This window comes from Sus scrofa, chromosome 1 (assembly GCF_054392235.1).
Source record: "Sus scrofa isolate SSC_HxYL_T2T_F1_AM1 chromosome 1, Sscrofa_HxYL_maternal_Yorkshire_Landrace_v2.0, whole genome shotgun sequence".
In the NCBI taxonomy this organism is placed as follows: Eukaryota; Metazoa; Chordata; class Mammalia; order Artiodactyla; family Suidae; genus Sus; species Sus scrofa.
Window position 1 is genome coordinate 70,514,238 of NC_139383.1, and position 13,065 is coordinate 70,527,302.

Below are 13,065 nucleotides of genomic sequence, written 5' to 3' on the forward strand. Positions count from 1 at the left end.
ACTCTAGAAACAAATAAGATGATTTTATCTCTGGCACTGGCACCAAAGAAAGGATCCGTATGCCAGATAAAATGTTCCTCATTAAGGAAAAACTAAGAGGGTGTTTTACACAAATACTCTCCCACCACCTCTCTTCCAAATGTAAGGATGTCTTAGACAGACTGAAAATACATTGCTTCTCTTTCAAAACAGGCAATCGTAAGGGAGCCATATTGACCAAGATATTGAGATGGTAAGAGTAGCTTCAGACAGGAAAGGCAAGCAAGATACCTGGTGTTTCCTGATGTGGTGGGAAAACACTGACTACCCAAAGATGCCACATTCTAATCCCCAGAAATTGCAAATATATTAACTTATGTGGCAAAGGTGTGACTAAAAATCTTAAATTTTTCTCCCATTCCCTAGGCTGTCTTTCTGGTTTTTGTGTTTTTGCTTTCTTGTACAAAACTTATAAGTTTGATTAGATTCTATTGGTTTATTTTTGTTTTTATTACTGTTTCCTTGAGAAAGTGACCTAAGAAAACATTTGTAAAGTTGGTATCAGAGAATGTTTTGCCTATGTTCTTTTTGACTTTATTTTTGTGCATTGTGTGAGGGTGTATTCTAGTTTCATTGATTTACATTCAGCTGTCCAGTTTTGCCAGCATCACCTGCTGAAGAGACTCTCTTTTTCCCACTTATATCCTTGCTTCTTTTGTTGAAGATTAACTGACCCTAGATATCTGGGTTTATCTCTGGGATCTCTATTATGTTCCATTTGTTTGTATGTCTGTTTTTGTACCAGTACCACATTGTCTTGATTAATCGAGCTTTGTAATATTGTCTGAAGTCTGGGAGAGTTATGTCTCCTACTTTTTTTTCCCCCTCAGGATTGCTTTGACAAACCTGGGTCTTATGATCCAACTGACAAGTGCTTAATCTCCAAAATATACAAACAACTCATACAACTCAACAGCAAAAAACAAACAATCCAATTGAAAAATGGGCAGAAGACCTAAATAGTCATTTCCCCAAAGAAGACTTATGGATGGCCAATGGGCACATGAAAAAAGGTTCAACATCACTAATTAGAGAAATGTAACTCAAAACTACAGTGAAGTACCACCTCAGACCAGTCAGAATAGACATCATTAATAAGTCTACAAATAGCAAATGCTATAGAGGGTGTGGAGAAAAGGGAACCCTCCTTCACTGTTAGTGGGAATATAAACTGCTATAACTACTATGGAAAACAGTATGGAGGTACCTCGAAAAACTAAATATAGAACCACCATATGATCCAGCAATCCCACTCTTGGGCATATATCTGGGCAAAACTTTCATTCAAAAACATACAAGCATCCCTATATTCATTGCAGCACAAGCATCCCTATGTTCATTGCAGCACTATTTGAAATAGCTAAGACATAGAAACCACCTAAATGTCCATTGAAAGATGAATGGATTAAGAAGATGTGGTACACAGACACAATGGAATACTACTCAGCCATAAAAAAGAACAAAATAATGCCATTTGCAGCAACATGGATGGAACTGGAGATCCTCATACTAAGTGAAGTAAGTCAGAAAGAGAGAGACAATACCATATTATATCACTTATATGTGAAATCTAAAATACAGCACAAATGAACCTATCTATAGAACAGAAACAAACTCATGGACATAGAGAACAGACATGTGGTTGCCACATGGGGGGAGGGAAGGGGAATAGACTGGGAGTTTGGGGTTAGTAGATGCAAACTATTCCATTTAGAGTGGATAAGCAATGAAGTCCTGCTATACAGTACAGCACAGCACAGTGAATTATATCTAATGCTTGTGATGGAATATGATGGAAGAAATTATGAGAAAAAGAATGTATACATATGTATGACTGGGTCAATTTGCTGTACAGCAGAAATTGACAGAACACTATAAATCAACCATAATAAATTTTTTTAAAGAAAAAAAGAGGACTGGAGTTCCCGTCGTGGCTCAGTGGTTAACGAATCTGACTAGGAACCATGAGGTTGCAGGTTCGGTCCCTGCCCTTGTTAAGTGGGTTAAGGATCCGGCATTGCCGTGAGCTGTGGTGTAGGTTGCAGACATGGCTCGGATCCCGCGTTGCTGTGGCTCTGGCATAGGCCGGTGGCTGCAGCTCCGATTCGACCCCTAGCCTAGGAATCTCCATATGCCATGGGAGCGGCCCAAGAAATGGCAAAAAGACAAAAAAAAAAAAAGAAAAAGAAAAAAAAAAAAGGCAAAAAAGAAAAAAGAGGACTAAAAACAAAATCTTAAATTTTTTAAAAAATTATTCTTTTCATCCATGTGTGTCCAGTGTAATCACAATAGTCTTCTTCAGAATGAGACAGGGAGTTCCTGTTGTGACTCAGCATGTTAAGATCCTAACATTGTCTCTCTGAGGATGTGGCTTTGATCCCTGGCCTCATTAATTGGGTTAAGGATCTGGAGTTGTGGCAAACTGTTGTGTACATCTCAGATGTGACTCAGATCTGCCATAGCTACGGCTGTGGTGTTGGCTGGCTACTGCAGCTCCGATTCTAACCTTAGCCTGACAACTTCCATATGCTGTAGGTGCAGCTATAAAAACAAACAAAATGAATGAGGAAGGCTGCCAGAGAATATCTGAAGATATTATGTTGCTGGCTTAGATGGTGGCCACTGATAACTGGATTTTAGGCCTGTGAGGCCCGTTTTGGACTTTTGACATCCAGAACAGTAAGATTAATTTGTTCAATTTGAAGTCACTAAATTTCATGGTCATTTTTTACAACATGAATAGGAAACATACAACTGGGAAGTGAGTTTGAATACTAAACCACTGAAGAGTTATGTCCTGTTCAAATATATATACAAAAGATGTAAATGGTTCTTCCCAAGGAAGAAAGAGCTGTTAGAAAACACCCTCAAAATGCTTTGAATAAAAGTCCTTGACTTTATATCTATTCATTGCTTTTACTGCCTTATGGTTACTAAGGGGCTTTAGGAAAAACCTTGCCAAATCCCTTCATATCGCAGATAAGAAAACTGAGTCCTAAGGAGATGAGGTGATTAGACACTCACCTATTAGTGAAAGAATTAGAACTAAGATGTCCTGATATCACCAAATGGTCTAAAAGATGGAGGAGGGAAATAAAGTATGCCCCCCCAAACTTTTCTCTAGCTACATATACCTGGAAAAATTTTAAATGAAATACTATGGCATACATGCTAAGGTTAGCCCACACTTTATGTATGACAAAAGGAATATATTAATAAAAGCTGGAGACTGTTCAATGCAGAGTCAACTGTCAAGAGAAAATGTGTGTACTGCCCAGTTTTAAAGGAAAAAAAAAAGAGGCATTTATTTGCTAGTCTCCTCTAAATTTCTCTGGAGTAACTTTAAAAAAAGTACATTACTGAAAGAGAAGAGCGCACGAAGATGGGTTCCTTTGCATACTAATGGATAACTAACCAAAGACTAATAAAGATTTAGTGATCATGCTGATTAGATTATTATGGATTGCTTTTTATTCTGCAGGCACTGCCCACACCCAACTTCTATTACAAATTATGCAATTAGATATAGCTTAGGAAACTGTATTTGTATCTATCACAGAATGTCTATTTGTTGTAATGGTGCAAAGGATAATGCCCTGGAAGTTCTAAGAATCAAGATAATCACCTGAGACCTTCTATATAAGTTTTTTTTTTTTGTATCGACCATTAATATACACAAAAGGCAAGAGAATAAAAATATTTATATGGATTAATTTAATAAAATCCAATATATTCTCAATTACAAAGCTTTTAAAATGACCGGTGCCTAACATCAACTTGCTTGGAAACACTCCCAGCCAATACACTATGTTACTTTTATTTCCACCATTAAATTCTGACAATTAGTCACCATAGAAAAAATGTCTTATGCCAAATAGGGCTATAAAATAAAAATATTGAAAGTTTGTGATGATTTGGATCCTTTTTAAGGACACTGGAATATCTTCAAATTAATGTTTCTTAATCTATAAGTGGACAGCTCCCAGCTGGTATATTTCCCATCTAATTGAAATACATAAGAATGAGTTAACACAACAACCTTATTTGTAATTAAATTTTGGATTTAGGTTAAATGCACTTCAATCATAAAAGGTTCTGGAGAAATCTCTTCTTGGCAATAATGAAAATATTCACATATTATGAAATGCTAAATTTTGGACACTAGCAACAAATAATACACAAAGAAAAATACTTAGAATGTTATAATGAAAAGTATTCATCTAAACTGACATTTACTTTGAGATGAGTTAATTCCGCAATTTCTCATCCTAAAACATCATTTGTGTCATCTAATATAATTCAAAATCCTTTGCCAGACTCTAAGACTGGGAATAAATTCACATCCTCATTACTTCTTATGCATTTTTTTGATTATTTATATCTTTTCTAATGTAGCTTTACAGACTAACTTAAATATAATGTGGATAATTACAATAAGTATAGAATAAAGAAGAAGAAAGACCATGTCATTTTGTTAGAACTGATAATTTGGGAGCTTCCTAAGAAGAGGAAATTAAAGTGTTAAGATTTTTTATATCTGTACATAGGTCTTGATCCCAAGCCATGCACTGGGAGAGGTCATTGTGAAGGTTTAGCCTTGGGTTTTAATATCCACTGTAAAGGGATCATCTGGGAAAAACAAACTATCCTGAGAAGACTTTCAATAAGGTTGTTCAGCCATAACATTTTTTTAAGGGCTCCCAGCATCTTTCAGATAATCTCTCAGAGGGGGGAAAGAAAGAAAGAAGGAAGGAAGGAAGGAAGAAAACATATGTTTTAAGTAGAAAAAGCCCCAAATGCACAATTTTCTGTTCACCTTTTTTAAAACGTTAAACTAAATAAGAAGCTGCAAATCAATTCAATTTCCTCCCCCTTCCTGTTTTTTAAATAGCTTTTTTTCTTAACTGGTGCATTATTGTCAGTTAGACTATTACAGGCTTATCTGATGAAGGTTTGTTTCTTCCTGACCAGGTAAGATCAGGTAATTAGTCCAAGTACTGCTGCCTAAGCTTGGTTTGGTGGCTTAAGAATGGCAGTCACCCAGGATCCTCCTAATTGATGGCTCTTTCCCAGATTCCTGCCCATCACACTGCTCCCCAGTAGGTCTCCAGACTGCTCTCCACTGCATCTGCATTCCTCATCATTAAGGAAATAACCCAGGAGTCCTAAGCATCAGTTCTCTTAACGTTTTAGCAGTCAGAGTTTAGTCACATGACCTCACATAACTACATTATAAACTGGGAATTAAAGTCTTTATTCTAGCTGTCTTTTCCTCAGCTAATATCAAGGGCGTAGTAACTTTAGTAGAAGAGAGAAAATAGATATTGGGGAAAAAAGTCTTGGCCATATTATCCTAGTCAAATTTTGAGTATTTCAAAATAATTCAAAATTATTAGTAACTTTTTTCCCCCCTCTGTTGTTTAACCCTTCGGCCTCTGTTCTGCTTCTAGAAATTGTTTCCCCAGGCGGTGACTCAGGCTCTGATTCCTGTCCTTCATGACATCATGTGTCTTTCCACTGCCCTGAGGTCTGCTAGCTAATCCAAATCATCTTTTCTTGAATGAAAATAGATTTTAGATTTTTTTAAATGGACCTAAAGTATAAAATAAATATACAGGATTCCACAATTATATAAAATGACTGAATAAATAAATAAGGAGAATAGACAAATCCAGACCAAAGGATTCCAAATAATTTACATATGTTCTTTTCCTTCATTGAGGTGGAGCATAACTCCACACTCTTTTAAGTATGGACTCTGTACGATTCCATTTCAAAAAGTAGAGTGTAAAAAGGAGAGAAAAAAGAATAACTTTACAGTGGAGAAACCTGACAAATGCTGCCTCGGTCATGTGAATAACAGTGACAAGTCATACTGATGGCATGTATCCTTGAAATGATGTGATGAGAAATGGCACTTTACCTCTGCTGTCTTTCTCCCAAAGACCGAGACAACAGACTGGGTTTTTCTCAATCATGAGAAAAACATCAAACAAATCCCAACTGAGGGAAATTCTACAAAATACCTCACCAGGGTGGGTCTTTTATATTTAACCTTGAATTTATCTTTTAGTCTCATTCTCATTCATTATTTCCATCAAAATGAAATACAGATTATCATAAGGATCCTAAGTTTGGATATTAAATAATATTTAAATATATTTTATACTCTTACATAAGCAGTTTCTCTTCCTAGTCAAATATTTTAAATAGTTTCTTTTAACTTTCAAAAAAGAAAATGATGCTCTAGTTTCAGAAAAGCAAAGTATATTCATCCAAGGACCAATTATCTTAGGAAGTTTTAAGTGTATGAAAGTGAAATATATTCTCAGAGTACTTTGTCGGCTAAAAAAGGATTATTATCACCTCCTACAATGCCTTAATATGAATTGTTTCAAAAACAAGACTTGCCATTAGGGTAATTGCTGAAAAGTAGTCTTTCATGAAATACTTTAAGTAGGTAGTAAGATGCACTTTCACATGCTGTTACACATAAGAAGGTAAAGGGAGAAAAAAAAAATCTTTTCATAGGGATACTTCAGTGTCTGTAATTTATTTTCTTCTCTAAATTCCCATTACCAAATCAAATATTATAAATTATCTAACCATAGTAAAAGCTTCAAACTGGTACACTTTTGAAACAGAAAAGAATGAGACATCATTTGAATACTTCCTGAAATGGGAATAATATCGATTTTGTGATGTAGACGAGATACTTATGTGATAATTCATTTAATTCAGAACAAAAATCATGAAGTGGGCATCTACTGGACAGGAGTAGAACCTTTAAGGTGCCTCTGATTTGTTGCATGATTCAGAGAAAAATAGCCTCACTTTCCTCACTTGCAAAGTAAAGGCTTATGTAGGAACCCAGTAGGGAGCACTTCTGAATTTGAGTCAGAGAACATAGGTCTGAGCCTCTGTACTGCTGTTTCTCAATTTTGTGTAGCAAAACTATTTACGACCAGTCCACTGAAGAATGAGAGAGCTAACAGCTTCCCTCAGCCCCGCTTGTTCCATGCTGGAACACACCATAGTAACACTTTCAGGAAGATTTTTTTCTTTTCTGCTAAAGAGAATGTGAATTACCATTCCCTAAAATCTCACACATGTGGGCCTGTGCAGGGATCCTTGTCTCTACCATCCCTCTTTCCTTTGAAACTGTAGCCGTGTTGTTCCTTCCTGTATTTTTAGGTCCCTCTGAGATCCCCTCATAATAATGTCCTTAAATATATTACACTAGTAAAGGGCTCCTCAAATTCCTCTTCCTGCCCTAGTCAGTTGCTGAAACAGATATTCAAAGGTTGAGCCATGCTAACTCAGTCTATCAGCAGCCAGAATCTAGAATTCCTGTGTCTCTAGCTTTGAAGTAAGATCTTGGCATACCTGTTCAGTGAGTGGTATCTCTTATCTATTTCCCTCATTCTACTTGTACTAATATAGTATAATTGAACACTTGCCCCATTTCCCTGACCTCATCCCAATTTGATAGGGACCATGAAAATCAGCCCAAATATTTTCAGTCCCACCTCCAAAGTTAAACATTATGGTTATACCTCCAACCACTGCTTGGGGTCTCTCTTCAATCTGGCTATCAATCTCCTTGAATAAACCAAACTCTGCATAAGAATAAAACAATTACCCAGGGTATTCTGCTCCCCCACACTATTCCACATGCTTATACCAGTGGCCTAAAATGAGTAGAGATATTTTATGTTTCTATTTTTTTATTTTTAGGGCCACCCCTGCAGCAGATAGAAGCTCCCAAGCTAGGGTTTGAACCCGAGCTGCAGCTAGAGCCTATGCCTCGGCCAAGCAACACTGTAACCAAGCTGCATCTGTGTCCAAATCTGTGAGTGAGGCCAGGGATTGAACCTGCATCCTCATGGATACTTGTCGGGTTTTTAACCCTCTGAGCCACAATGGGAACTTCAGTAGAGATATATCAGGCCTTCTTGGACACTGTGATTTTGCTTCCTAGTCACCCTTCTTGGAGACCATCACTAAACTTACCAGTCCAAATTAAACTGAAATCATTCCCAGTGCTACCATTTGCCCACTGGTGAAGATTTAGGATGTTTTACACTTAAATCTACATGAATTTTGATACAAATCTGACATTGATAACTAACCTCTTTTATATTTAACTGGGTTTCTGTCATCTTCTAGAACAAGATAATGGTCTTATACATTGAAAAGTCTTTTTCTCTGTATACCAATCTTACTCTTTATGACAATGCTAGATAAGGTAGTGGGGAAAAAAAGCCAAATTGATCCCAAAGTCATTCAATGTTCTAAATAAGTTATTTTACTTTAGATATTCTCCCTATTACCTAAAATCCTACAATTTAAATTTGACTATTATTCACATGATCCATATAATGGGGCTTGTGTATACTAAGAACACATATTTAGAACTATAAAAACTATTTCTGAATTTTCACATTTTCTAAGTCACTCAGTATCTCTAAAGAGAAATGAAAGTGAATTCTTTTTCAGCAATTAATAATACGTATTTCACAAAATTGACACAAAATAACCTATTTCATAGAATTTCATTATCCATTAACACTGTTTTTTTTTTTTAATTTTCCATGTTAGGATAATTTATCTATGTTTAGCAATGGATATATTATATACTTTTCACTGTTAATTTTTTTCACTTTATATTTTCTTTTATTACATTTACTAATAGCTTAATAATCACATTAAATCACTGGAAATATAGTACATAATGCCTAAAATATTTGCTTAATTTAATTCTGCTATTTGCAAAATTAATCTCAATTTTATTCCAGCTACATTCATCATGTGTAATGTAGAATATACTTAATCAAAATAATAATATTTTTATAAAGCTATCTTCATAATGTTAAAATATAAGTATATAAAAATATAAATCTGGGGAGTGATGTCAGCATCATACGGCATTATTCATTTCTTTTTTCTCTTCTTATTCATTTACAACTAATCAGACATCCATAAACAACAACAAAAAAGTACCTCTGCACAGCATACCATTATACCTGGGATATTCATTCTTCTGAACAACGAAAAGCAAGTGTATTGGCATTTGAAGGAAGTGCCAAAGCAAGAGAAGTGACTATAGCTGAGGTGGGGAGAGGGCAGCAGTCAGTCTGACAGTAAGCCAGCATGACCTTTCTGGCAGAGGAGGTGGTGGGTGAAGGTGGAGAGTGGGGGTCTGCCCTGTTACTCACACTGCATCTGGAGGGACCAGCTTCTCCCTCCAAGTAGAGACCACAATGACTGGAGGGATCAAAAGGAAGAGAAAATAGCAAGATAACAGAAGGAAAACATCCCTGGCTGTTTGCCTCAGAAGGCAAGAGAACTGCCCATGGAGAACTTCCAACTTAAGGATACCAAACATTTAAAAATAGTTAACACCTATCCTTCTAAAATTATTCCCAAAAATTGCAGAGGAAAAACAATGCTTCTGAATGCATTCTTTGTCTGATACCAAAACCAGACAAAGATATCACACACACAAAATCACAGGCCAATATTACTGATAAACATAGATGCAAAAATCCTCAACAAAATAGTAGCAAACCAAATCCAAAAATACATTAAAGGATCATACACCATGATCAAGTATGGTTTGCCCCAGGAATTGAAAAATTTTTCAATGTCTGCACACTGGTCAATGTGATACATCACATAAACAAACCGAAGAATAAAAACCAGGGAGTTCCCGTTGTTGTGCAGTGGTTAACGAATCCAACCAGAAACCATGAGGTTGCGGATTCAATCCCTGGCCTTGTTCAGTGGGTTAAGGATCCGGCGTTGCCTTGAGCTGTGGTGTAGACTGTAGACGCGAGTCGGATCCCACATTGCTGTGGCTCTGGCGTAGGCTGGTGGCTACAGCTCCAATTCGACCCCTAGCCTGGGAACCTCTATATGCTGCAAAAGCAGCCCAAGAAAATGGCAAAAAGACCAAAAAAAAAAAAAAAAAAAGAATAAAATAAAAACCATGTGATCATTTCAATAGATGCAGAAAAATCTTTTGATAAAGTTAAAACATACATTTATGATAAAAACTCTCAATAAAGTGATTATGGAGGGAATATACTTCGATATAATAAAGGTCACATATGACAAATCCACAGCTTACATTTTATACAATGAAGAGAAGTTTAAGACTTTCCTTTAAGAACAGAAACTAGGCAAGGATTCTCATTCTCACCACTCCTATTCAATGTAATACTTCACGTCTTAACTAGAGCAGTTAGGCAAGACAAAAAATAAAAATAAAAGGCATGCAAATTAAAAAGGAAGAAGTAAAATTTCCCTTATTTGCTGATTATATGTGTCTATCTATAGAAAACCTCGAAGAACCAGTCAAAAAAAAAAAAAAAAAAACCTGTTGGAATTAAGAATTTCAGTAATGTGGCAGGATAAAAAAAATGAGTGTACAGAAATCAATAGCATTTTTTTACACTAATAATAAAGCATCTGCAAAACAAATAAAGAAAATCATCTTATTAACAATAACATCAAAAATAAAATACTTAGGAATAAGTTTAACCAAGAAAGGCAAGATATATACAATAAAAACTATAGAATTTTGCTGAAAGAAATCAAAGAAGACAAATGGAAACACATCCCAGTTCATGGATTGGAACAGTTAATATTGTTAAAATGGTGATACTACACAAAGACATCTAGAGAGAGGCTTGAAGCTATCCCATCAAAATACCAAAGGCATTCTTCACAGAAATAGAAGCAGCAATCCTAAAATTTGTGTGGAACTACAAAATATCCTAATATCTAAAGCAATCCTGAGAAAAAAGAACAAAGCTAAAGGTATCAAACTTCAGACTTCAAACTATATATCAAAGCCACAGTAATAAAAACACTATGGTACTAGCACACACACAAAAAGATACACTAAATAATGGAACAGAATATAGAGCCCTGAATTGAACCTCAGCACACACAATTACACAGTTAATATTTGACAATGGAGCCAAGAATATCCAATGGGAAAAAGATAGTCTCTTCAATAAATGATTCAGAGAAAGCTGGAGAAACAAATGCAGAACAATGAAACTGGACCCCTATCTCACACCACTCACAAACATTAACTTGAACTCAAAGACCTAAACCTAAGATCTGACACTATAAAACTCATAGAAAAACACTACCCTGAACCGGGCAAATTATAACTGGATAGAACCTACATTTTATGTAGGTCTGCTTATTGGCCTATATTTTTAAATTCCTTTGTAGCAACTTTTTTCTGTGATCTATCACAATTTTAGAACATTTTGAGCCTGATGTTGTACGAAAGTTTAAACTCTGTCAATCATTCAACAGTCAGATTGGCCCTACTAGAAAAAGATTTAATGGAAAAGAAGTCATAAATCAAAAGAAATACACAAGGAAAATGCCCTTTAGGAGTTACCTTATAGAAAGATCAATTATTCTGGGCAAGAAAGGGGAATTTGAGCTTTGTTTTTTGTTAGTGTGTGTGTGTGTTTAAATAACTGAAGTTATATTTACTATTTTTCTTTTTCCAATATAACTGAAACATATTAAAATGCTATCAGACTATTCAAAATGGAATATTTCTAAAAACTGATCTCATTGACAGGAATTTCAAAATTTTTGAAATATTTCTAGAGCATATATAAACACCTGCCTTGTATTTTCAGTCCTTCTGAAGTTAGATAACACATAGTTCAGCCCTCACCCTCATCCAATTGATTGGAGAATTGAAGAGTTCCCATCTTAAGCCTCTATCTCAGCTCTCTCTTTTAATTTTTTAAATTGCGTATCAGCAAAAATCTTTATAAATCTGAGAGTAAAGTAACCTGTTAAAACCTAATAAAAATACAGTAGTTAATTGCCGTGATTGGATTATTTTTGACTGGTATTCATGCTACAAAAAATAGCTGTATAGATAGCTAAGCGAATTAATTTATCTTTCTGTAGGGCCAATAGCATAAAAAGTTCCTTCAATAATAAACACGTTTCGTCACATTCACTCATGGAGTATGTGACCAGATGTTAGAGTACGTAAGCAACAAATGCTTGTTGAGTTCTAGGTTCTGTGCTGGACATTGGGTGTAACAAAGAACATGACCAAGTCTGTTTTTCCATATTTGTCACAGTTGATGATTTCTCCTAATCTTCTTCTCTTGGGTTTTTGACCCTATGCCCTCTGGTTTATGCCCTCCCACCCCTTCGCCTAATTTTGTTCAGTTCCACTTCCTGTGTCAGATTTCTGAAAGATATAATTTGCTAGGGCTGAATTGAAGGTATCTTTTCTCTCTCTCCTGGATAATTCCAGTCATTTCCTTGGCCTTAAATACCATTAATGTACTGATGATCCATCCACATGCCTTTTAGTTGTTTGTTTCTGAAAGAGAATAAGACTCAAACCACTGATAGTCAAAATTACCCTTGAGAATTCTTTGGGAAGTTACCTCCTTAGAGAACAATATATCGCCTTTTATTCCTCCAGAACTGACAGAAATTGCTGTTTCATTGATAACCAAATAAAATGGCTTGTATTTAGGACCTCAGTTATAACAAAGACAACATGAGTCTTTACACACTAAGACCTCAAAGTCTGGCAAGGTGCCCACACTGTGCAAGGTGTGTAGGGACTGAGGCTGTTCTTAAATCAGCAGAATTCTCTCTATGAACCCATACACATCCTGGAGATATTCTAAGTGAGATGATTTAAGTTGGAGTATGTGTGTGAATCTCCAATCTAAACCTTCTTAATAATAGCCAGAATCTTCTATATGTCTACTTGAACATTTCATAGCCATGTGAATTATGACACATCCAAATCAGAACTCTGATTTTTCCCAGTAGAAACCAATTCCCCTGCAGCCTTCTCCATCTCAGTAAGTGCAGCATACTTTTATCTGGTTACTTAGAACTAGGGACTTAATCACAAAGCTTTATTTTTCTGTCTGATTCCTCACTTATTAAGACCATTTACAAGTAACTTGACTTCTGTCATTATAACATACCTGAAAACAATTCAGTTCT

General features: G+C 35.6%; 1 protein-coding gene across 1 annotated transcript in view; it reads right to left on the reverse strand.

Annotated features, from left to right (window-relative positions):
- The window catches only part of LOC146406137 (uncharacterized), an 872,380-nt gene that overhangs the window by 603,589 nt on the left and 255,726 nt on the right, over positions 1-13,065 (reverse strand). The gene's annotated exons all lie outside the window — the stretch shown is intronic.